At 47.6% G+C, this 23838-nt stretch overlaps 3 non-coding genes across 3 annotated transcripts; 2 read left to right on the plus strand and 1 right to left on the minus strand.

Moving 5' to 3' along the window:
* The first annotated feature begins 3190 nt into the window (after positions 1 to 3190).
* On the plus strand, positions 3191 to 3263 carry TRNAF-GAA (transfer RNA phenylalanine (anticodon GAA)). The gene has a single exon. It is a non-coding gene; the product is annotated as a tRNA-Phe (tRNA).
* A 5469-nt stretch (positions 3264 to 8732) lies between these two features.
* On the plus strand, positions 8733 to 8805 carry TRNAF-GAA (transfer RNA phenylalanine (anticodon GAA)). The gene has a single exon. It is a non-coding gene; the product is annotated as a tRNA-Phe (tRNA).
* Positions 8806 to 23501: 14696 nt separating this feature from the next.
* On the minus strand, positions 23502 to 23574 carry TRNAF-GAA (transfer RNA phenylalanine (anticodon GAA)). The gene has a single exon. It is a non-coding gene; the product is annotated as a tRNA-Phe (tRNA).
* Positions 23575 to 23838: the final 264 nt, after the last annotated feature.

The following is a 23838-nucleotide window of genomic DNA, read 5'->3' on the forward strand; positions in this document are numbered from 1 at the left end:
CCCTGTTTGCCATTGTCAAAAGACCTTCTCCATCCTTCCTGTGACCCCTCTTTAGGTACTGTAAGTTCTGCAGGATACCTATAGCCAGGTAAGCAGAGCATGAGTCTTAGTTCTGGAAGTTCTGGCCTTCTCAGACAGGCTGGGGATTTAAACCTCATCTCCTGTCTAAATGCCAAGCCCAAGAATCTATTTATGCCACATGTATCTCAAGCAGCAAACTTTTAGGAGAGTATTTTGCCTTAGCCACCTTCCCCCAGGAGACATCTCCAGGCCTGGACCCTGAGTGAAGACTTCCCAACAGCCTGGTGTTAACTACCAGGCTTCCAAAGAGATTTCCAGCTCCTGTTTCCCCCCTTCCCAACATATCCTATGAAACACCTCCAGCTGGCACTGCCAGTCTCAGACCTTGCCAGGGAATGTCTGTCTATCCAAGGAAGCTTATTGTGCACTTGCAGAAGCTGCCAAAGTAGCTGCAGTGGAATTTTGGTGGAGAAACCATGGAAAGAAGCATCACACATCCCATGTGTGAAAGGGAGGAGTGCCTGGAGGAGTCTCCCAAGGATGGAAAAGCATTTTGTGTAGCCTTCAGGACTGGATCAAAGTTTTGATAACCATGAAGATGTAGAACCTCTCATTCTTCACACATGTCATAATCCCTTTCTATCCTGCACATCGAGGTGTTTTTCCTTGTCAGAGATTATCTGGTTTTTATGGACAAAGAATGAAGCTGAATCATGGACCCAGACCTAAGACTGGGTAAATCTTTGAATCCCACAGTTGAAACAGCAAGATGTCAAAGGGAAGGGGGATCCCTGAGTGCTGCCTCCAGCTCTGGGGTCTCCAGCACAGGAAGGTCATGGAGCTGTTGGAGCGAGTCCAGAGGAGGCACCAGGATGATCAGAGGGATGGAGCAGCTCTGCTGGGAGGAAAGACTGGGAGAGTTGAAATTGTTCATCCTGGAAAAGAGAAGACTCTGGGGTGACCTAACTGTGGCCTTCCAGTACCTGAAGGGAGACAACAATAAAGATGAAGAGAGACCATTGACAAGAGCCTGAAGTGACAGAATGAGGGGGAGTGTCTTCCAACTGACAGAGGGCAGGTTTAGATGGGATATTGGGAAGAAATTCTTCCCTGTGAGGGTGGTGAGGCCCTGGCACAGGTTTCCCAGAGAAGCTGTGGCTGCTCCAACCCTGGAAGTCCCATCCCTGGAAGTGTCCAAGGCCAGGTTGGATGGTGCTTGGAGCAACTTGGTCTAGTGGAAGGTGTCCTAGTTGGAACTAGATGAACTCTAAGGTTCTTTCCAACCCAAACCATTCTGGGATTCTGGGATTCTATCATCCTTGCATAGACATGAAGCAGCTGAGTGAACTGATGGCCTTCAACTGCAGGAGGCTGCTGTGGAAGGGAGCTCAAGAAGCTTCAACTCCTTTCCCCATGTCCAAATTTCCTCTGGAGCCTTGCATGGCCCTGCTATAGACTTAGGCAAACTTTGTGGTGGCTCTGCTTTCCTTCCAGCTGAGGGAAGCCAAGAACAGCCAGAGGGTGTCACATCTTGGTGATGCCCATTGGCTTCATCCCCCAATCCCTCCTCCCTCTACACACAGCATGGAGTTTTTGGAGTGGTTTGGATGAGGACTCTCTCCATGTGCCCTCTGAAATCCCCTGCCCAGGGGCTGCCCACAAAGCTGGAGTTGGATAAACAAGCAGCAGCTGCATCAAAAAACAACCTTGTTCATTCCACTTTGGGGCAAAGGGTTTAAAACTCAAGTTGTTAAACAATAACATTTAGATTTGGGAATTATTCCTGGAGTTTATTTGTTCCCAAACCTTTTATATTTAAGCACAGATTTACCCCCCAATCTTTTTCAGCTGCCTTTCTTTTTGAAACACTTGAAGACAGAGAAAATTATGTGACTGTTGCATACCGGGGAACATAAATCTTATTTATTTAAGAGGAAGAGATGAATTACATATACAATTATATGGAAGATGGCAAGATTGCTGTGTTCTGGAATAAAAATGTGCCAGCACTGGGAAAGAAGACAGATTATTGGAAGTAATTTATGTAGTTTAGGGTGATTTAAGTGTAGTTAAACTATTGCACATCATGGTATGATACGTGACACAATAGGCCAAGAGAACTGAGAAGTTTTCAAGCCTGTTTTCCATGTCAGCTTCCCAGATGATGCTCCACCAGAGAAAATCATGGAGGTCTGGTTTTTTCGTGGGGAGAGGGTGTTCCTGACCTGGGTTTTCCTGAAATTTGCTTTGTTGTGTGGTCAGTCACTCACCTGACCTGCTCCAACACTGGCATAGGTTGCCCAGAGAAGCTGTGGCTGCCCCATCTCTGGCAGGTTGGAGAGGGCTTGGACCAACCTGGGATTGTGGGGAGTGTCCCTGCCTGTGGATGAGCTGGATGATCTTAAAGATCCCTTCCAACCCAACCTTTTCATTGATTCCATGCTCTGTGCTCTTGGATCTGCAGCAAAGTTTGGCTGTTTGACCCTGTTCCTCTGAAAACTCCCTCTCCTCTGCCTTTCCTCAGCTGGGTCTGCATGTGGAGAAGGGGCTGTTTCAAATGGAAAGGTTTGGAGTGGCAACTCTTTCACCCACCCTTTCTGGACACTTTTGGAAGGGATATCCTGCCTTTAAAATATCAATTTGTGATGTTCCATATGGTAAAATTAAGCAAATAAGTTTTCACAAGCCAGGTTGGGATTTGCTGTTTTTCCCAGAGGAGCTGAGCAGTGGCTCAGTAAACCTAGGGAAAAAAAAGCCTGAAAAATCCACTTGTTCCCCCGTGTCCCACTTCTTTCATCAATAAAAGGACTCTCTGCTCTAACAGGCAAGAGTTCTCAAGCATTTGAGGCTGGAAAGTGCTGAGATCTGAGAAGCACTGTCAGCCCTCAGGCTGAGTCCTACACATGAACTCCTTTCTGGATGCAGAAGCTCTTGGGTTGAGAGATATGAAAGGAAAAGTCACTTTGAGCAGCCTGATCTAGTGGAAGGCATCAATGCCCATGGCAGGGGGTTGAAAGGAGATGATTTTTTAGGTCCATTCCAACCTCAACCATTCTGTGATTCTATGAGAATCTGCCTGGAGGGGCATTGGGGAAGCCAGTTTGGACAGCAAAGGGCTGAAAGATCTTCGTGTTTCAACAGGTTTTGTGACAATTCCAGCCACAGCAGGGCTGAAGTAGCTCAGCTGGGAGAGCGTTAGACTGAAGATCTAAAGGTCCCTGGTTCAATCCCGGGCTTCAGCAGGAGTTTCCTCCACTTTTGTGGGCTCTGCAGTCCAAGACAGACATGGACGTACAGGAGAGAGTCCAGCAAAAGGCCCAGGGGAGGATGAAGGGACCTGGAGCAGCTCTCAACTGAGGAGAGAATGAGAGAGATGGCAAACGTTGCCCTGAGAGGTGGAGGTCCCATTTTGGACGTGGTCCTGGACAACTGGCTGTAGGTGTTCCTGCCTGAGCAGGAGTTTGGACCAGGGGACCTCCATGAGGACCCTTCTGACCTCAACCAGTCTGAATCTATGAAAGAGGAACACCATTTTCAATTCATCAGCAAAACCTGCCATATAAAGGAGTATTTTTTTGTTCCATCAACTGCCTGTTCCCAGTCCTGTGTCCTGGACTGCCCTGCAAAGTGGTGTCATTCTGAGTCACTGATGGGGTGGGGCTGGGGGTGGGGGTTGGGTGTTCTCTGCAGCAAGTCCAGGGGAGGCCACAAAGATTTTTAGAGAGATGGAACTCCTCTCCTATCAGGAAAGGCTGAGATAAATGGATTTGTTCATCCCAGAGAAGAGAAGGCTCCAGGGAGACATCAGAGCCCCTTCCAGTGCCTGAAGGGGCTCCAAGAACCATGGAGAGGGACAAGAGCTTGAAGTGACAGGACACAGAGGGAAGGAGGGAAGGTTTAGATTAGATATTATGAAGAAATTCTTCCCTGTGGTGGTGGTGAGGCCCTGGCACAGTTATCTCAGAGAAGCTGTGGTTGCCCCATCCCTAAAAGTGTCCATGGCCACATTGGATGGGCTTGGAGCAACCTGGCCTAGTGAAAGGTGTCCCTGCCCATGGAAGGGGGTTGGAATGAGATGAATTTTAAGTCCCTTCCAACCCAAACCATCCCATGGTTTATGAACCTGAGCTCTGAGGACAATCACTGGTGCCCCACCACCTCTGCCAGGTAGCACTTGGGGCTTTGAGCAGCACCAGCCACAGCTGCAGAGTCCTCATTACCAGCAAAGCTCAGCTCCTTGCTAGAATTAATGACTTGAACTTGCTTAATTGAAGGTTTCTCCCCTTTGCCCTAAAGTTAGTCCCTTCTTCAACCACAAAATTGTTCAGGGGTTTTGTGAGGTTCCTTCTCGCCTGTAATGGTGTTTCAGCTCAGAGAGGCACTGAAAGAGGGCCCAGATTCTCCCCTGCCTTCACTTGTACCCTCTCCCCAAGAAGAGCAGAAACAATGCTCTGAAAACACATCACATAATTCTCTTCTTGTGAGCCCTTACAAACCTCTTTATCTCAGGAAAAAAAAAATTAAAAGAATCTTGGAAATAGCTCAACTTCAGAGAAATGGAAATAAAGGAAGCCTGAACGAGAAAGCTTAGAATTTATGATTTATTGATGGCAGAGGTGAGATGAGACCTGAGAACAACCCAGACCCTGTTTTAATTGTGTAACACACTCCTGAAAAATAAAGGTAGCGGGGATATAATGGTGAGTGAGATTGTCATGGAAAAATGCTTGGAAGACAAAACAGTCTCTTGAGATCAGGACAAGCTTCTCAGCCCATTCCTGTGCAGTCTCATGATTATTTATGATTTGGAGGGGTTTCAGGGGGTTGCCATGTGGGAACTTCTGAGATATTATCATTTCTTTTGCAGAGCCACAGTGTGATCCCAGAGGGATCTGAGCTGCAGCAGCCTGTGGAGGTTGGAATGCAGAGCCTGTGCCACCTCTCATTTGCAAAACGAAGGAGAAAACCCCCCGAGTCCTGGTCTCTGCCACAGCACTCCCTCACTCCCTTTTGTTTCCTGCTTGACTCTTCATAATCCTGAAATCTGGGAGAATTTCCTCTCCAGAGTGAGCGTGAAGAAGGACACAAAAAACGCTTTGGTAGCTTCAGGGCTTGCTGAGAATGGATTTAAGCAGGAACTTGGCTGAAATTCCCAGGGCGATCCCGCGGGTGTGGCTCGGATTCTGGGGATAAGGGAATGGATTGACGGAGCAATGGTCGTAAAGAAGCAGAAAAGAGAGACTTACGTCAGAGCTCCTGATTTCCATCCCTACGTCACCTAGCAACACTCCAGATAAGGATTTCACTTCCGAGAAACTCATTCCTTGGGAATTTTCCCATTAGGTGGCACCACTGGCCTTGAGAAGCCTTTCATCTGCTCTGGCTCCGTCGAGAAAGACGGTCCTAAATCCCAATTCAGAGACCCCAGTCCCAAAAAGCTCAGGAGGAGCTGAATGAGTTTTGTCCAGACCTAAAAGTTCACTGTGATTTAAATTAGAGAGAAACTTGTGATAGGACCCAGCCTATCTTTGCACTGGGCATCATCCAGATTCTGGAAAATCCCATGGAAAGATATAACCTGTCTCCTCTGGGCTTGAACTTCAGCCGTGCTTGAGCTGAACTCAGTTGTGGAAATAACTTATTGTCACTTATTGGGTAATTTAATTTCTGGGGTGGCTGCAGGGAGATCAGTTGTAACTCACAGCAAAGCTGATCTTGATGCATTTATGATTGGCTGCTAGAAAGGGGATGCTCAGTTTTCCAGGAGAACATGATGACAGAATTCCAGGTGTGACACGGAGACCTCCAGAGTTGACTTTCAAAGGTTTTTTTGTTTGCATTTTGAAGGGAGATTTAACTTTGGAACTTGGCACCAGCGTTCCTGATTTCTGTGGGCTCTGGTGATTGAACAACCTGGACTAGCGGAATATATCAAGGAGGGTTGGAATGAAATGATCCTGAAGGTCCCTTTCATCCCAAACAATTCTATGATTAGGTCAGGTTTAGAGATTTTTTTTTTTTTGGCCCTCTGAGATGTAAGTGAGATGAATCCCATCCCAAAAACCTTTTGCAAGCTGCTGGAGTTCGCAGAAAAAAAGTCCTGTTGGGTCTTTTCTTGTGGTCTTTGCTTCCTGTCACACTGATGTCCCCATCTGGCCTTCTAGGAATTTGGTAATCATCAGTGCTGCTGACACTAAGGAGCTCACAGCTCTTAAAGGAAAAACAAAACAACACTATTTCAGGGAATCAGAGGCTCTGATGCTTCAAAATCAATGTTGGCCTATTTTGATTTGCCTTCAAAGACAGATCCTTTGAAGAAGAACTAAGCCTGGAGCAAACCTGCACTCCAGACATCACTAACCTTCCAAAGCAAAGCTTTATATACAAGGAAACACTTGTGATGGACCCCACCATACATCCTGTGCAATCCTTTCTCTCACTTCCTTCAGCATCCAAATGTGGAAAAATAGACCAGGAAGAGTTTTCAGGCCCTGCAGGCTGAGCCAGGCTGTACTTGTAGCATCTGCAGTCACTGAGCTCAAGGAATTGTTCCTTTAAACACCTTCTGTAGATAAATATATCCAGACCTGCTCTGAACATACAGCCTTGGCTTGGGGATGATTTTGCAGGGGGCAGATTATGGGATTTCATCCTTATCCTCTGTCATGAACTATTGAAAAGACTTCCTGAGGACGATTCCCAACTACCTTCTTATGGATCCTGATGCCCATGTGGAAATGAGAGAGACATTCAATAGGACAGACAGCAGAGATTGCTCATTCCCACTGAGAAATACTGTTGATTCCTCTCATGTCAGCATCTCCAGCAGACACCAAATAGAGGAATCTGGGTTTGGGTTGTGTTGTCTCCTGGCTGAGGTTTTCAGTGATGCCCTGGGTTTGTTCTGTGCACTCTTCCCTTGGCACCACTGAGCTTTCAAGAGCTGGATCTGCTCACATGGAGGAGGCAATCCCTAAGTGTCCATGGACAAGCAGCAGCACTCAGCTGGCCAAAGAGGTCCCCACCTCATAAGCAGAAAGATGCTGAGACCCTCAGCCACATCTCTGTGACCAATTCCTCAGTGACCACAGGTAGGATCACCACTGGAATCCAGGAAAGGAAGCGTTTTGCCAGACAGAAAACCCACTTGGGGTATGATCCTGCTGTCTGGGTATTGCAAGAGGTTCCATAGCCTAGTTTTGGAGCCCTAAATATCAGGAGTTGTTATCTAATAAATCCCTGGGAGGAAATATCTGCTGCTGTCGAGCTGAACATTCAAGCCCAGATTAAATATATTTTTGACACCTTTCACTACCAGATTTTTGACAGACAAGGAAAACTTACAGTGCATTTCACAGAAGTATTTTGGGAAGATGTGAATTTGGAGCTGGTGAAAGATGGGAGATTGGCCTGGGAGTGAATTATTTGCAGGAGAAGTTGGTGGGCTGGGCACACCTGTCCCATCTCACAGCATGAATATGCCTGGATCCCATTCCCTGGGTGGAGGGAGACAGATTGAGGTGAAAAGATTAGCCAGGCTCCATGGATAGCTCCAGATCCTTCTGTGGGCTCTGTGAAAAGATGTGAGGAAAGTCTGTTCACTCCTAATGCTCCTGACTGGTTCTCAGCTCAAGGCTGCTGTTTAAATCCAGACTTCAGCTGTGTTTTATCGAAGGATCATAAAATCCCACAATGATCTAAGCAGGAAAGGACTTTAAAGATCTTCTCATTCCAACCCCTGCCATGGGCAGGGACAACTTCCACTAGGTCAGTTGGCTCCAAGCCTCATCCAACCTGGCCATGGACACTTCCAAGGATGGGGCAGCCGCAGCTTTTTTAGAGAGCCTGTTCCAGTTCTCTGAGTGAAGAATTTCTCCCTAATGATATTGACTTTGGTCTTCAAGTACAGCAGCAAATCCTAATTTATTATGAACCCTGAGATCAGCTCAGTTGGTTAAAACTTGGTTGTAATAATGCCAAGGTTATGGGTTCAATCCCCTGTGTGGGCCATTGATTTGAGTTGGCCTTGATGATCCTTGTGGGTCCCTTCCAACTCAGAACAGTCTGTGATTCTGTGATTTCTCACCAGGACACACCACAGGGAAGGGGTTTGGGCATTGCAGATTTGTCCAATATATATATTTGGACATGTCAGACCACTGTGAAACTCTGAACAGAATGAAAAAGGAAGAGAGTCTGAGGAACAAGACAAGACAACATCAACACCAGCACACAGAGAGCAATCTGTGTTTGACTGTTTCTTTTACTCTCTTTCCAGTCATCTCTTGAGCCCTCCTCCTACAGTGCATTTGTCTTTCTCTTCATCCTCCATCACCTCTGTCAGTTCACATTCAGCTTCCCCTTCCATAGCTTTGCATCCATAGAGACCCAACTCCACCTTCTTGTTTTCCTTGCAATGATTTGTGATCAACAGAGCCCTCCTCTGATATCAAAGTAACTGTTTCCCTGCTCCACTTCCACAGATCCTCCAGGGTCATATCATTAGTCACACACATCTCTGGAGGTCACACACGCTGACAGGGAGGCTGTGGTGGCACCTTGGACCAGTGCTTTTGGTGCCAGTCTGCCTGTAACTTATTCCCTGAAACAACTTCTTTGGCTCCCAAGCTGAAGTCAAGTAAAGGTTGCCCGAAAAGGCTGAAAGATCATCATATTTCACCAGGGTTTGTGGCAATTCCAGCCACAGCAGGGCTGAAGTAGCTCAGCTGGGAGAGCGTTAGACTGAAGATCTAAAGGTCCCTGGTTCAATCCCGGGCTTCAGCAGGAGTTTCCTTAACTTTTGTGGGCTCTGCAGTCCAAGGGAAACATGGACATACAGGAGAGAGTCCAGCAAAGGGCCAGGACGGTGGTCACAGAACAAGTCAGGTCAGAAGGAACCACAGTGGGATCATCTAGTCCCAACCCCCCTTCTCCTTTAGGGTCATCCCAGAGCACATGGCACAGGATCCTCTTCAGGGGGTTCTGGAATATCCCCAGTGAGGAGACTCCACACCCTCCTCTCTGGGCAATCTGTTCCAGGGCTGGGTCACTGCACAGGGAAGAAGTTCTTCCTCATCTTCAGGTGGAACTTCCTGTGCATCAATTCCTGCCTGTTCTCTCTTGTTCATTGCTGGACACACCCCTGAGCAGAGCCTGGTCCATCCTCTGACCTTCGTCCTCTCCCTGCAGATACTGACAGACATGGGTGAGGTCCCTTCTCAGTCATCTCTTCTCAAGGTTGAGCTGGCCCAGGACAAGATGGGAGAACCTGAAGCACCTTTTTTTATGAAGAGAAGTTGAGAGACCTGGGGCTGATTGCCCTGAGAGGTTGTGGAATCTTCATTCCGAGAAGTTTTAAAAAGCCACCTGGATGTGATCCTGGGCAACTGGCTCTTGGTGGCCCTGCTAGAGCAGGGGGTTGTATGGGAAGATGTCCAGAAATCCCTTCCAGCTATTCTGTCTGTACAGGATGAAGACAGTTTATGTCTGGAGCAGGGAAAAGACAAGCTGATGATACCCTCATATTTTTCCACCAGTCCAACCAGCACAACCACACCTGTCAACAGAGTATCAGAAGAACCAGATCTACACATAAATAAAAATGGGTTTAAATGTTCCTATCTTTAAAATATCTACCAAGGTAAAGTTTTTTCTCTTTTCCTTTATTTTTTTCTGATTTTCACTCAAACCAATAGCTTCAAATTTAACTCCTCACCCGCTCTGAAGAGCTGGTGTCTGTCATCTGCTGCAGGATCCGCAGCGCGACGTCACGCGCAGGGCCCCCAAATAAACTTCCGCTCTCGTTTGAAGGCACCATCTGTGTCCCATTTCTGTAGAGCCTGGCAGGGATCTCTTCCCTTCTATGGTGTGTTCCTTCCCCTTGCTGAGCTCCAGACTCCTTTGGAGGTGGGGAGTTGGCGGGGTGGGACTGGTGCCAGCTCTGTGCAAGCAGGGATTGCTTTGCTGTGACAGCTTCGTTTTGGTGTTCAGCCTTGGTCAGATGGCCCTGGGAGAGGCTCAGGGGCAACCCACAGATGAGGGTGAGCCAACACTGGGTCATACCCGGCTGTGAGAAAGAGAAGGGGCATCACTGTGGGTTGTTAATGAGGGTAAGAACAATGAGGGGAGGCAGGGCCAAGCTGGGGATGTCATGGACAGGTCCAAATCACTGGAACACCCAATTGTTCTGGGTCACAGAACCACAGAATAAATTAGATTGGAGAAGACCTCCAAGGTCATCCAGTCCAAGCCCTGACCAATCCCCCCCTTGTTAACTAGACCAGAGCACTCAGTGCCTTGTCCAGTCTTTCCTGAAACACCTCCAGGGATGGGGACTCCACCACCTCACCAGGCAGCCCCTTCCAATGTCTAATCACCCTTTTGGTGAAGAAATTCCTCCTGATGTCCAACCTGAACCTCCCCCGGTGCACCTTAAGACCATGTCCTCTCATCCTGCCACTGGTTACCTGGGAGAAGAGGCCAGTCCCCACCTGGCTCCTGTCAGGGAGTTGTAGAGAAGGAGAAGGTCCCTCCTGAGCCTCCTTTTCATCAGGCTGAGCCTCCCCAGCTCTCTCAGTGTCCCCTCATAGGACTCGTGATCCAGGCCCTTCACCAGCTTTGTTGCCTTTCTCTGGTCCTTTTACCAGGATGAAGTTCCTAGTCTAGTTTTCCTATTGTGCAAACAAATTAAGATTTACTAATTTGAATGGCCTAATTCAGACAGTCTTTGAAGAAGAACTAAGCCTGGAGCAAACCTGCACTCCAGACATCACTAACCTTCCAAAGAAAGCTTTACATACAAGTAAACACTTGTGATGGACCCCACCATGAATCCTGTGCAATCTTTTCTCTCACTTCCTTCAGCATCCAAATGTGGAAAAATAGACCATGAAGAGTTTTCAGGCCCTGCAGGCTGAGCCAGGCTGTACTTGTAGCATCTACAGTCACTGAGCTCAAGGAATTGTTCCTTTAAACACCTTCTGTAGATAAATATATCCAGACCTGCTCTGAACATACAGCCTTGGTTTGGGGATGACCCACAACAAACTATGAAGAACCTGAGCTCAGGCTCTTCAAACCAGCTTAATGAGTTGTGCAAATTGCACACTTGTGCCTCAGATTCCCTTGCTGAAGCCCAGCCCTTCCCTTCCCTTCCCAAACCTTCCCTTCCTAAATCTTCCCTTCCCAAGCCTTCCCTTCCCTTCTCAAACCTTCCCTTCCCAAATCTTCCCTTCCCAAACCTTCCCTTCCCTTCTCAAACCTTCCCTTCCCAAACCTTCCCTTCCCTTCCCAAACCTTCCCTTCCCATAACTTCCCTTCCCTTCTCAAACTTTCCCTTCCTAAACCTTCCCTTCCCTTCTCAAACCTTCCCTTCCCTTCCCTTCCCTTCCCTTCCCTTCCCTTCCCTTCCCTTCCCTTCCCAAACCTTCCCTTCCCTTCCCAAACCTTCCCTTCCCAAACCTTCCCAAACCTTCCCAAACCTTCCCAAACCTTCCCAAACCTTCCCAAACCTTCCCTTCCCAAACCTTCCCTTCCCTTCCCAAACCTTCCCTTCCCAAACCTTCCCTTCCCAAACCTTCCCTTCCCTTCCCTTCCCTTCCCAAACCTTCCCTTCCCTTCCCAAACCTTCCCTTCCCTTCCCAAACCTTCCCAAACCTTCCCTTCCCAAACCTTCCCTTCCCAAACCTTCCTTCCCTTCCCAAACCTTCCCAAACCTTCCCTTCTCAAACCTTCCCTTCCCAAACCTTCCCTTCCCAAACCTTCCCTTCCCTTCCCAAACCTTCCCTTCCCAAACCTTCCCTTCCCTTCCCAAACCTACCCTTCCCTTCCCTTTCCCTTCCCAGGTGTGGGGACATTCAGCTTGCAGGTGGAAGTACTCTGTGTTCCCAGCTTGTTTTTGTGTGTTCTCCCAGCACGTGTCCCCAGGGATGCTGCTGCATTACTCACACACCTCTCAAGTCCTCTCTTTCTCTAATTCCTTTTATTTGCAGGAATTAGGAGCTGTCACGCTATCCAGCAAAGCTCAGCCCTCACAAAGCTGGGATCAGCGTCACTGAGCTGTGCTCAGGAGACTGTTCCTATTGTTCCTACGAAATTCCTGTGACTTTCAGGTGAATTCACCTCAAGCTGGATCGGAAATGGGGAGGTGGGAGTGATAAGAAAGAGGATAGATCACTTGAGAACACTGAAAGATGAGGTAAATAATTAGAAAACAGAGTAGGAAAGAGGATGGTAGACTGGAGATGAGGCAAGAGAACCAGAATCTGGGTCATCATTGATACAGAACATTTTAAATGGCCAAGAAAGACTTTGGGATTCAGCTGGAAAGGGAGAGGCTGTCACATATTGGAGTTGAGAAAAACTTGGAATATTTCATCTGGCAAAGGCTGGGGAGGTTGAGTGTTGGTGGTGTACCTGGAGGAGATAAACACCAAGAATGAACAATATGAAGCTGAGCTCAAGGTAAACATTGTAAGGAATGGGTTTAAACTGGTTAAGGAGATGAAAATTCAGTTTTCTCCCTGCCAGAATGAAGTAACTCTCAGCAAGCTCTGTCCAGGAAGGGCAAGAAATGCCAGGAAAGTCTTGTAGTGGGTCTCTTAGGAAGAGTTTTACCCTGTGGGGGCTGGGAATCCCCTTTATATCCCTGGAATTTTGCTGCACAGCCACCTCTGCTGCCACTGTGGCTGATCACGCTGAGGAAACTCAGGTTCCATCAGACATAACAAAGCAGATGAAGAAGAAATGATGAAACTAAACCTGCTCTTCTCCATTCTCCTTCCCTGAGAAATTTTTAATGTGGAACATTTGGGGTTTGTTTTCTTTATTTTCTTAAGAGAAAAGATGAGGTCTTGTATAAACCACAAAACTCGAGGAAATCCCTGGATTTTAACTTATTTTTGAAATTGTATTCCATTTTGATTTTGATATTGTAGCCCAAAGTTCTCCTTGGACACGGCTTGCTTACCTTTAAGGATCCAGTGGTACCAACTTCCATGCCTTCAGTTCTTCTCCATATCCTTTATCCTTGTCAGGGAGGGTTGATGACTTGGCATGGGGTACATGGGAAGGAAGGACCAAGGTGGAATGTTACTGTCTATACATTTTTGGTCTTGCTCAGATCAGGCCTGACTTGCTGACACCAGTCCATGACCATTGTAGACAGTGATGTGGGATGGCACTATGGGTTACATTAAGGGATTCTATCCCTAAAGAACAGGAATCATTCTGGCTAAAAACATCTGTCCAGAAGGAGTTGGAATCCATGAGCAAGTAGAACAGGGAAGGAGAAAGCTCTGACCTTGTCCTTCATCTCCAACTGTTTATTTCTTGGGAGGGCAAAGTGAGAAACAAGACTTGCTCATTCCCTACGGGACAAGCTCTTTCTGCAGTTTCGCTCTCCAGCCATTCCAGCTCTCCAGTTGAAAACAAAACATTGAAAGACAGAACTTTGCAGGAGAAAAGTGGATGGTCACAGGTCCATCAAACCCTGAGTCAATCACCAGAAGGTGTTTGAGAAAATCTCTGATATAGGGGAGCTTTGGAACAATCTTTATTTTGGTTTTCCCAGCTGCCAAAACTGAAGGTGCTGGGACATCTTCAGGTGCCAGTTGTCTTGGTGCTGCCCCCTTTATTAACCCTGATGCATCTGTCCAATGAAGATTTTGTCCAAAACTGTTAAAACTCTTTCTGATCAATTTGATTTTGGTTCATGGGGTCTGTTTCTGGTTGGAGATACTTTGCTCATTTTGGCAAGAGAAGTGGTCATCACATAGAATCAAGGACAAGAGACCAAACTGAATTAAGGCCCTCTTTGCTCCTTTTCTGCATTCATGGAGAGGTCCATATTTGCTCAAATCTCAGTTATGTGGGTGCTCACTGGACAGGCTCTCTGTGTGTGCTTGTGGAAAATCTCATTATCAGAAAGTTTAAATCATTATATTTTGCATCAGGAATAGTGTGGTCAGCAGGACCAGGGCAGTGATCAGTGACTCAAATCCAACTCAAATCCTGGGGTGAATTTTAAGCCCCTCAGGACAAGAAAGACATTGAGGAGCTGGAGTGTCCAGAGAAGGGAACAGAGCTGGGAGAGGTTCTGGAGCACAAATCTGATGAGAAACCACTGAGGGAGCTGGGGGGGCTCAGCCTGGAGAAAAGGAGGCTGAGGGGGGACCTTCTCACTCTACAACTCCCTGATAGGAGCTTGGAGCAGGGTGGGATCAGGCTCTTCTCCCAAGTGACAAGGAATAGGATGACAGGAAATGGCCTCAAGTTGCACCAGAGGAGGCTCAGGTTGGTAATTAAGAAAAATTTCTTCATTGAAAGGGTTTCCCAGCCCTGGGTCAGCTGCCCAGGGCAGTGGTGGAGTCACCATTCCTGAATGTGTGTAAAAGCTACATGGATGTGGCACTTGGGGAAATGGTTTAGGGGTGGACTGGGGATTTTCAGATTAATGGTTGTATTTGATGATCTTAAAGGTCCTGTCCAACCTAAATGATTCTATGATTCAAAGCACACAGTTCCATGAAAATCAAGGGCAGAGAGGGCAAAATACAACTAATCTAATTTTCCAGCTCTTCCCTCTTCTCTTCCTGTCCCCCAAAACAATAAAATCAGCTGGCAAAGGCGGCTGCCACGGGAATGATGGACATGGAGAGGGATGTTGTGTCTCCTGGGAGTGGCAGCAGAGCCTCTCGAGCAGGAAATTGGGATAACTAGTAACACATTCCCAGGGCCCTGCCTTGCTCCCTGTCTGTGCTGCCCACCCACTCAGCTCCCACCTGCCAGAGGGAAAAGTCCACCTGGAGGGGAAGACAAGCTGTCCCTGGAGGAGGTGAGAGCAGGATGGGGGATCCTGTGAAATTCAGCTGCGTTTTGAGAGCGACTCTCTGGACTGAACCTTGTCTGGGAATACCACGAGGGGGACAGGAGGAGTTCAAGGAGATGTGTTTTGCATCCTTACCAATGTGGCCTAGGGGGGCACAGATCATCCAGAAAGTTTAGCTCATTTAGGTTGATGAATCTATTGCATATTCCTTAAAAAAAAAATAAATCTCTTTTTCACAGTTTCAAATGCTGCTCAAATTTGCTTCAGTGTGTGAGACCGACTTGTAACTATTTTTCTTGACAGCTGCCAGCCCTGGGATGGGATAAATTCCTCAGCACTGCTGGAGGATTGACATGGATGGATCCATATTGCAGATGGTTAGAGGGACATTTGCAAGTGTTGAGATATTTGGGGGGGTTTTGCCTCCTTCTCCTGATATCTTCTAATTTTGTTTTTTTCTCAATCTTGTTTATGTCTTATCTCCTCAAAAAGGACATGTCTGACCCACCTGGGGAAGTCACAATTCACTTCTCACCCCACCACATACAGCTTGGGCTCTCACCTAATTCACAGAATCATAGAACCACCTTGGGTTAGGAGGGACCTTAAAGATCATCCAATTCCAGCCCCCCCTGCCATGGGCAGGGACACCTTCCCTTAGACCTGGTTGCTCAGACACCCATCCAGTCCCGTGGGTCACTTGGATTCCTCATCAGCACACGGGCAGGCTGGTAAATCATATTTCTAGGTGCATATTTGTTCTTGCTGTCAGGTCCTGCTCCTCTGGAAAGACCTTTGAGAAGTTCCTGCTCTATGCAGGTCCATGCTCCAACATCTTGTGTGACCGAGTTCCTCATCACACACCAACAGAGAAACTCCTACAGGGCTGGCAGGAATAAAGTTTTTTATAATTTTATATTACATTTTATAATAGCATTATATTTATATTTTCATATATTATATTTTTATTATTATATTTATATTTTTCTATTAGCTCCAAGCCCTGAGCTAACAGGTTTTACTCCAGGGAAGCACTAAAATTGCAAAGGAACTGACTGTATGGAGAGGCTGGGGGGAAAAAAAGAAAAGCAGCTCAACTTAGAAACTTCAGCTAAATGTCTAAAAGTAGAGGTGATGATCTGAGACCTCAAGGCCTAAAAACCCTTGAGGTGGAAAAAAAAAGCACCCTCAGTGGATTTGCAATTGTTCTAGTCCTGGCTTTGCTGACATATGCTCTTGTTTTTTTATTTAAATTATCAGCTCCAGGACTAGGGAGACTTCATGGCAAATCCTCAGCGGAGATAAAGCCTGAAGTTAGTTTTTTCAAGGTTTTAGCTGTAAAAGCATCTTGTTTTGAGCACCAGGCAAGCGCCAGCACGTGTGTGGCCACCCGTGAGCATCTTTAATGGGGTGACACTAAACCCAGCAGGCGTCTGTTCTCAGTCCGGGCAAGGAAAATCTGCCGCCGATTTCAATGCTAATTTTATGGCTTTCAAAAGCCCATTTCACTTCTCCTTCTCCTCCTCCATCTCCATCTCCTTCTCTCTCGCTCGCTCCTCCTGCCGAGGTGCCAAAACCTCCTCCATCAATGTGTGCGAACTTCTGCTTGAAAACTGGAGCAGAGAATCACCCACGGAACGAGCCTGGCATGAAAATACCGGAGGCAGAGGCAGCGATTCAAAACGGCTCGAGGAGTTTCCCCGTGGCAGGGGGAAAGGAATGGGAATGTGGAGTCGATTCCACCCAAATCCCCGGGGGACTGGATGCCTGTCCAGCACCTTCTGACCGTGGATAGGGATAGTGCTTGTTATTAAGATGGGTTTGCATTTATTTCTAGTGTCTTTTAAATCTTAATTTTGTCCTTTTGCTCCTCGCCTGAGACTTGCAGGGTTCCCAGGTCAGTTTTTGTTGGGGTTTGGTTTTTTTCCCCAATGAAGCAAAAGTCAGCAGGACAAGCCTTTTTCTAGACATTTCCAATTGCTCGAATTGGAGATTATAAGATTCTAAGACAAAGTTGAATTTCCAAAGCAAAAGAGAAGTTTCCAACCCACGTGGCACAAGTCAAGTCACTTAAAATGATGATCTAAGTGTAGTTCAAAGCCTTAAATATTAGACAGCAATTCAATTCACTCCTCTACTGGATTCTCCTACTTTTTCTATGAGCCACTTTCCTGAATTTGCAGAGTTTTGCCAAGGCTGGGGGGTTTTTTTGTGCTGTAAATACTTGTTTGGAACCAAACTGAAATCCACCCACCCTTCTGCATGACCTTCCAAACTCTCCCCAACCTGTCCCTCCTGGCTGTTCCCAAAGGCTGCCAGAAATGCATTAACTCTTGTCCCAGCCTGAATCCCACCCTGGGCAGGGGAATAAAAATCTCCCTATCTCATAAGCGACAGCAGGAAGCTCCACAATCCTATTCCTCTCTGCTTTTCTGAGCGTAATTTGCATATTTAAATATCCTCCTTCCACTTGGAAGGAGCAGAGCTTCATGTTCTCGCCTTTCCCTCCACCAGCACCCTGCAGTCACAAATAAAATTAGGCTTTGCTTTTCAAACCCAAGAGAAAGGAGAGCCCATTGCCCTAAAAGTTAACAGCCCAAATAACTACCTAAATTGCATTTAATTAATCAGCCACACACAATAAAGCCATGACACTTCCAAGGTATTTGGTGTGGTTTTTTACATTAGTCCCCTTGAGGACTGAGCTGAACCCAAAAAGTTTTTTGTTGTTCACCAGTTTTATCATTTGGTGTTCAGAGCAAGTCTTGGACAGTTGATTCATCTGAAAGAGGATTTTTTGTCTTTTCCTTTTTATTTATTTTTAAGGGGTTTTTTTGCATACCCCATTTTAAGACACAATTTAGACTGGTAAATCCTAACTCAAATTTTTCCAGGGGTTTGTTGCATGACCTCAAAGGAATAACTGCCCTGATCCTCATATAGAATGAATCCCAGAATCCCAGAATGGTTTGGGTTGGAAGTGACCTGAAAGATCATCTTTTTCCAACCCCCTCCCATAGGCAGGGACACCTTCCACTATCCCAGGTTGCTCCAAACCCCATCCAAGCTGGTCTTGAACACTTAGAGCCACAACTTCTCCGGACAACATGATCCAGGGCCTCACCACCCTCACAGGGAAGAATTTCTTCCCAATATTCCATCTAACCTTGTCCCCTGTCACTTTGAAGCCATTCCCCTTCATTCTGACACTCCAAGCCCTTGTCCAAAGTCCCTCTCCAGCTCTCTTGGAGCCCCTCCAAGCACTGGAAAGGGCTCTAATATCTCCTTGGAGCCTTCTCTTCTCCAGAATGGACATCCCCAGCTCTCCCAGCCTGTCTCCAGAGCAGAGTCACTCCAGCCCCAGGTCATATTTGCATTGGATAAGTCACATCAGCATCATGTTCATCAGGTGAACGAGGACACTGTTCCTTTCCAAATATCCAGACAGCTCCAACTGCAAAAGGCAGGAAGGGATGGGTTTGCAGCTCTAAGCTTAGCTTTTGGAAAAGCTGAGTGCTCAGCTGAGCTCTCAGGAACAGCTGGACTCCTGTGGATGGTGAAGGGTCAGCTCCCAGGTCAGGGGCTGCTTCCTGAGGGTCCCTGAGGCAGAACTTCTCAGAAGTAAAGACCTTGGTTATCCCAGGTCCCCTCTAAAGTCGGCAGGGATAGCTGGTGCCTTAGAGCCATCACGATGTTGGAAGTCAACCTCAACCTCACCTGCTTGGGTGGGATCCCAGAATCACAGAATATGCTGAGTTGGAAGGGACCCACAAGGATCATCAAGTCCAACCCTTGCGCCTGCACAGGACCACCAGTAAGAGTCACACCATGTCCCTGAGAGCATTGTCCAAATGCTCCTGGAGCTCTGGCAGGCTTGGTGCAGTGACCACTGCCCTGGAGAGCCTGTTCCAGTTCCAAGTCACCCTCTGGGTGAAGAACCTTTTCCTAATATCCAACCTAAACCTCACCTGACACAACTTCATGATGAGAAAAGCTGAGCCTAATCCTCTGTCAGAGGCTCTAGATGGCATCTCCTGTCTCCCACTGATGCAAAGACTGTGGGATACACCCCTTAATGCTGGGATGGGGGGTTTTCATCCCAGTCTGGGCCCTGCCCAAAGGTGTGTGCCACCTTTGGAGCCTCACAGGAGCTCTGTGTGACGGGGCTGTCACACCTCCAAGAGCTCTGCACTGCAGCATAAACCAACCTTAATGTCTTTATGCCTGGAGTAGTAATCACAGGATTATTGCTCCCATGGCATGCAAATAATAATCCTTTCTTTCCCTCATCTTGTAGCTGCCATGTAATTTCAAAAATTAATCTTCAGGGCTGGCAGTGGCTTTTATTGTCTGGGTGTGCTGCCTGTGCCTTCACCTCTGCTCTCGTTGGCAGAGCTCAGAGTGCCTTCCAAAGGATTCCAGAACACTTTGCCCGGTTTTCTGGAAGTTGAAACTGAGATATGAGGGTGAGAACTGACTTCTCCTTGTGCTGGCCATGGCAGAGCGAGGGGCAAAGCAGATTAGTCCATATATTGAAGCAGGTTTGAGCAATCTGGGCCAGGGGAAGGTGTTGGAACCGACGATATTTAACAGCCCTTCAGGCCTAACCATTCTCTGATTCCATGAAAAGGAAAGCAAAAGCAAAAACACTCTATAGGAATGCAAACTATCACAAAAACCCCCCACAATCCAATCAGCAAAATCTAAATTTCCTGGGCTTTAGGTTGGCTTTTTTATTTTTGAGTGAGTGTGCAGGGGGGTTGTTTGAGAGATTTTGTTGGGTATTTTTGTTTGATTGATTTTGGGGGGGGGGGGTTGGTTTGGGATTTTTTGTGTTTTGTTTGGGTTTTTTTTTGTTGTATTTTGTTTGGGGGATTTTGGGGGGGGGTGGGGGTTTTTACGTATTTTTTATTTCTTTTGTTGGGGGGGTTGTTTTGAGGTTTGGTGGCTTTTTTTGTTGTTTGGGGTTTTGTTTGGTTTTTTTTTTGGTTGTTTTGGTTTTGGTTTGTTTGTTTTTGTTTCTTGTTTGGTTTTTTCTGTTTTTGTTTGTTTTATGTTTTGCTTTGGGTTTTTTTGTTTGTTTTTTTGGTTTTGTTTTTTCCCTGGAGGAAAGGATTTTAAGCTCCTGCTGAGGATTTCCCCTATTTTTATCTGTCTGCTCTTTCTCCTGCATCAGCAGGAGATGCAGCTCTGGGCGCTGCGTGCTCAGGGAGACCCTGTGAGGATCGATCCGTGCTTGTGGATCGATCCTTGCCGGCTCTCCTGGTGCCAAAGGTGGCGAAAGATGTTCCCGAGGATGGGGGAGAAAGGAGGCAGCAGCAAATCAGCACCGAAAGCACTCAGAGAAAGCGGCAGAAAGCGCTCGAATAGCAGGCAGAAAAGCCGAACTGGAGGGCACTGGCAGAGCTGGTTGTGGGGCAGAGCAGGTTGTGGGGCAGAGCTGCGCGCTGGAGCGGCGCGGCTCAGGGACTCGGGAAAAGATGGGATTTGGGATGTAGTAGGAGCCGATTGATTGATCGGTGTGGGGTCCAGAACAGCGGGGAGAGGAGGGAAGCGAGCGTGGAGGGGCTGGCAAAGCGCTGCCAGGGCGGGCACCCCCGCTGCTGCCACCCCCCCGCCGCAGCGAGTCATCCTGAGGCTGCCCCCGCAGCAACCCGGGAGCACGGGCGGGCTTAACCCTTCCTTGGGGCAGGTTTAGGCTTTCATTGGGGCAGGTTTAACCCTTCTTTGTGCACGTTTAACCCTTCTTTGGGCACATTTAACCTTTCTTTGGGGCAGGTTTAGCCCTTCATTGCGGCAAGTTTAGCCTTTTTCTGGGGCGGGTTTAGCGTTTTCCTGGGGCAGGTTTAGGCCTTCTTTGAGCACATTTAGCCCTTCCTTGGGGCAGGTTTAACCCTTCTTTGGGGCAGGTTTAACCCTTTGTGGCAGGTTTAGCCCTTCCTTGGGGCAGGTTTAACCCTTCTTTGGGGCAGGTTTAGCCTTTCCCTGGGGCAGGTGTAACCCTTTGGGGTAGGTTTAACCCTTTGGGGCAGATTTAACCCTTTGCTGGGGCAGGTTTAACCCTTCTCTGGGGCAGGTTTAGCCCTTTCTGGGCACATTTAGCCCTTCTTTGTGGCGGGTTTAGCCCTTCCTTGAGGCAGGTTTGACCCTTCTTTGGGGCAAGTTTAACCCTTTGGGGCAAGTTTAGCCCTCCCTTGGGGCAGGTTTAACTCTCCCTTCGGGCAGGTTTAACCCTTCTTTGGGGCACATTTAACCCTTCTTAGGGGTAGGTTTAACTTGTCCATGGGGCAGGTTTAGCCCTTGTTTGGGGCAGGTTTAGCCCTTGTTTGGGGCAGTTTTAGCCCTTCTTTGGGGCAGATTTAGCCCTTGTTTGTGGCAGGTTTAGCCCTCCTCTGGGGCAGATTTAACCCTTCTTTGGGGCAGGTTTAATACTTCTTTGGGGCAGGTTTAGCCCTTCTGTGAGCCAAATTCAGGGAAACTTGGCAACTTTCAGCACTAGGGTTTGAGACAAAGCTGTTTCAGCCAGGAGGGGACCAAACTGTTGGGAGAAGGAGGATAAGCTGCTCCCATCATCTCTGGCAGCCCTGTGTTATGTGCTCTGGGGGTTTCTTTGTGTCCTGCACTGTGAACACGAGGCCTCATTGCTGACACCAGTGGGGGCCTTTCCTCTGCCTTCCCACAGCTGTGGATCAGGCTCCAAAAGGAATTTCATTGCAGTTGCCTCCTCGTGCTGGACTTGAGGTGAACAAGCTGAGATGTCACTGTCACCTTCATGGGCACCACGGTGCCAGCTCAGACTGTGCATGCTGCAGAACTATTTTAAATTCCCTGGAATGGTTTGGGTTGGACCCAGTTCCAACCCCTCTGCCATGGGCAGGGACACCTTCCACTAGCCCACGTTGCTCCAAGCCCCATCCAACCTGGCCTTGAACACTTCCAGGGTTGGAGCAGCCACAGCTTCTCTGGGCAACCTGTGCCAGGGTCTCACCGCCACCACTGTAAAGAATTCCTTCCCAATATCCTATCTAACCCTGCCCTCTGGCAGTTTGAAGGCATTTCCCTTTGTCCTGTCCCTCCATCCCTTGTCCAAAGTCCCTCTCCAGCTCTCCTGGAGCCCCTTTAGGTACTGGAAGAGGCTCCAAAGTTTCCCCAGAGCATCTCTTCTCCAGACTGGACACCCCCAGCTCTCTCCACCTTTATTCATAAATCTGTTATGTTCAAACCACCTCTTGGGAATAGTTCCTGACCCCTGTTGTCCGATGAACTGTGCCTGGGCATCGTCTGGGAGGACACAGGTTGGCACATTTAAGCACCATGGAAGGGCACTGAGCACCACACAGGCCAAGCACTGGCCTTTATTTCCTTTTCCAGCACACATGAGTCTGGAACCAGGACAGAATATTGTTCAGCACAGCTGTTGGAACACTGAGCCTGTGCCATCCTGCTGCTCCCTGTGCCATCCTGCTGCTCCCTGTGCCATTCTGCTGCTCTTTGTGCCATCCTGCTGCTTCCTGACTCACCAGCAGCATCTCTGGTGTCAGATTTCCTTCTGCCTTCAGGGCTCAAGGCTGGGATTCTGCACTGGGTTAATGAGGTCAGGGCACTTCAGCACAACCACGGTGTATGAACTGTTCTTAAACCCGAGGGCAATACCTGGGATGTCCATACACAACTCCTGAGATCTGTTTTCATGACAAAATGAGGCCCAAGGTGTACCAAATTCGATATAATTTAATCCTGCACCTGGACCATGCAGGGAGTTCTGAGTCACTTTGATCCAATTTGGGGACCAGGAGGCTCGTGCCTAATTTAGATACAGGCAAAGACAGTCATAACAAAAGCCTAATTTCTAGCTGGTGCATCCTTGGGCCAGAAGATCCTGCCCTGAAGGCATCAGGTCTGCAAAGGTTCCTCCTGGGTGAGCAGCTGTTATATTTGAGGTGTTCTGTTTGGGTCCTGGCTCTCTGCAGAGGCATTTCCCCCTCAGGACATGGTCTCTCTTCAAGGCTTAAGCAGGTGATGATGTGGTTGACTTACACATGAGTTATTATTCGCATCCTGATCAGGGAGGTCACCTCCTGGAAGTGCTGCAGGATAGGAAAACTTTATGTCCAGAGCTTAAGGAGCATCACCAGAATGACAGGCAGAAAGAAGAGTCTCTGCTCTGTTATGTAGAAGAGATTGGATGATGATCTTGAGAAACTGGTAGTCAAATATTTGCTTCTCACTCTTTTTTATTTTTTGGAAAAACTGGTCACTCATGTCTTGTCTCTGCTGTTGGCCTGAAGGTCTTCATGGAACAGGAATGAGTCAGAAAGGGACAGAAGGAAATACAAAGCTCAGTTACTCAGTTTTGAACTCTCTGGGGTATCTGCATGTTGGATACTTTAGTTTTGAAAAGGTAAGAGTGGGAAAAGTTCAGAAAGGGGTACTAAGATTCATCAAAGATGGTGAAATTGGAGAATATCCTGAGCTGGAAGAGACCCACAAGGATATCAGAGAATCACTAAGGTTGGAAAAGACCTCTAAGGTCATTGAGTGCAAGCTTTGACCCATCACCACCTTGTCAACCAGACCAGAGCACTGAGTGCCACATCCAGTCATTCTTTGAACACCTCCAGGGATGGATCATTAAGTCCAACTCCTAAAATTCTGCTGAAGCCCGGGATTGAACCAGGGACCTTTAGATCTTCAGTCTAACACTCTCCCAGCTGAGCTACTTCAGCCCTGAAATCTGGATCTCTTTCCCTGGGAGGAACAGGTAGACACAGCAGAACAGCTCAGATAAAGGCTCATTTTAGAGAGAGAACTTACTTCAAGCTCAGCTGTGATTCAGACTAAAATCACCTCTTTTTATAAGGTATTTTTCTTTCTCTCAAATAACAGTTTTGATTTCCTGCCTGGCCAAACACCTGTGGGTCAACCTCTTCTCAGGGCAATCCAGGACATGGATTGGGAACAAGAAGCTGAAGGAACAAAACAAACCCCAC

Source organism: Pithys albifrons, chromosome 4 (genome assembly GCF_047495875.1).
Source record: "Pithys albifrons albifrons isolate INPA30051 chromosome 4, PitAlb_v1, whole genome shotgun sequence".
NCBI lineage: Eukaryota > Metazoa > Chordata > Aves > Passeriformes > Thamnophilidae > Pithys > Pithys albifrons.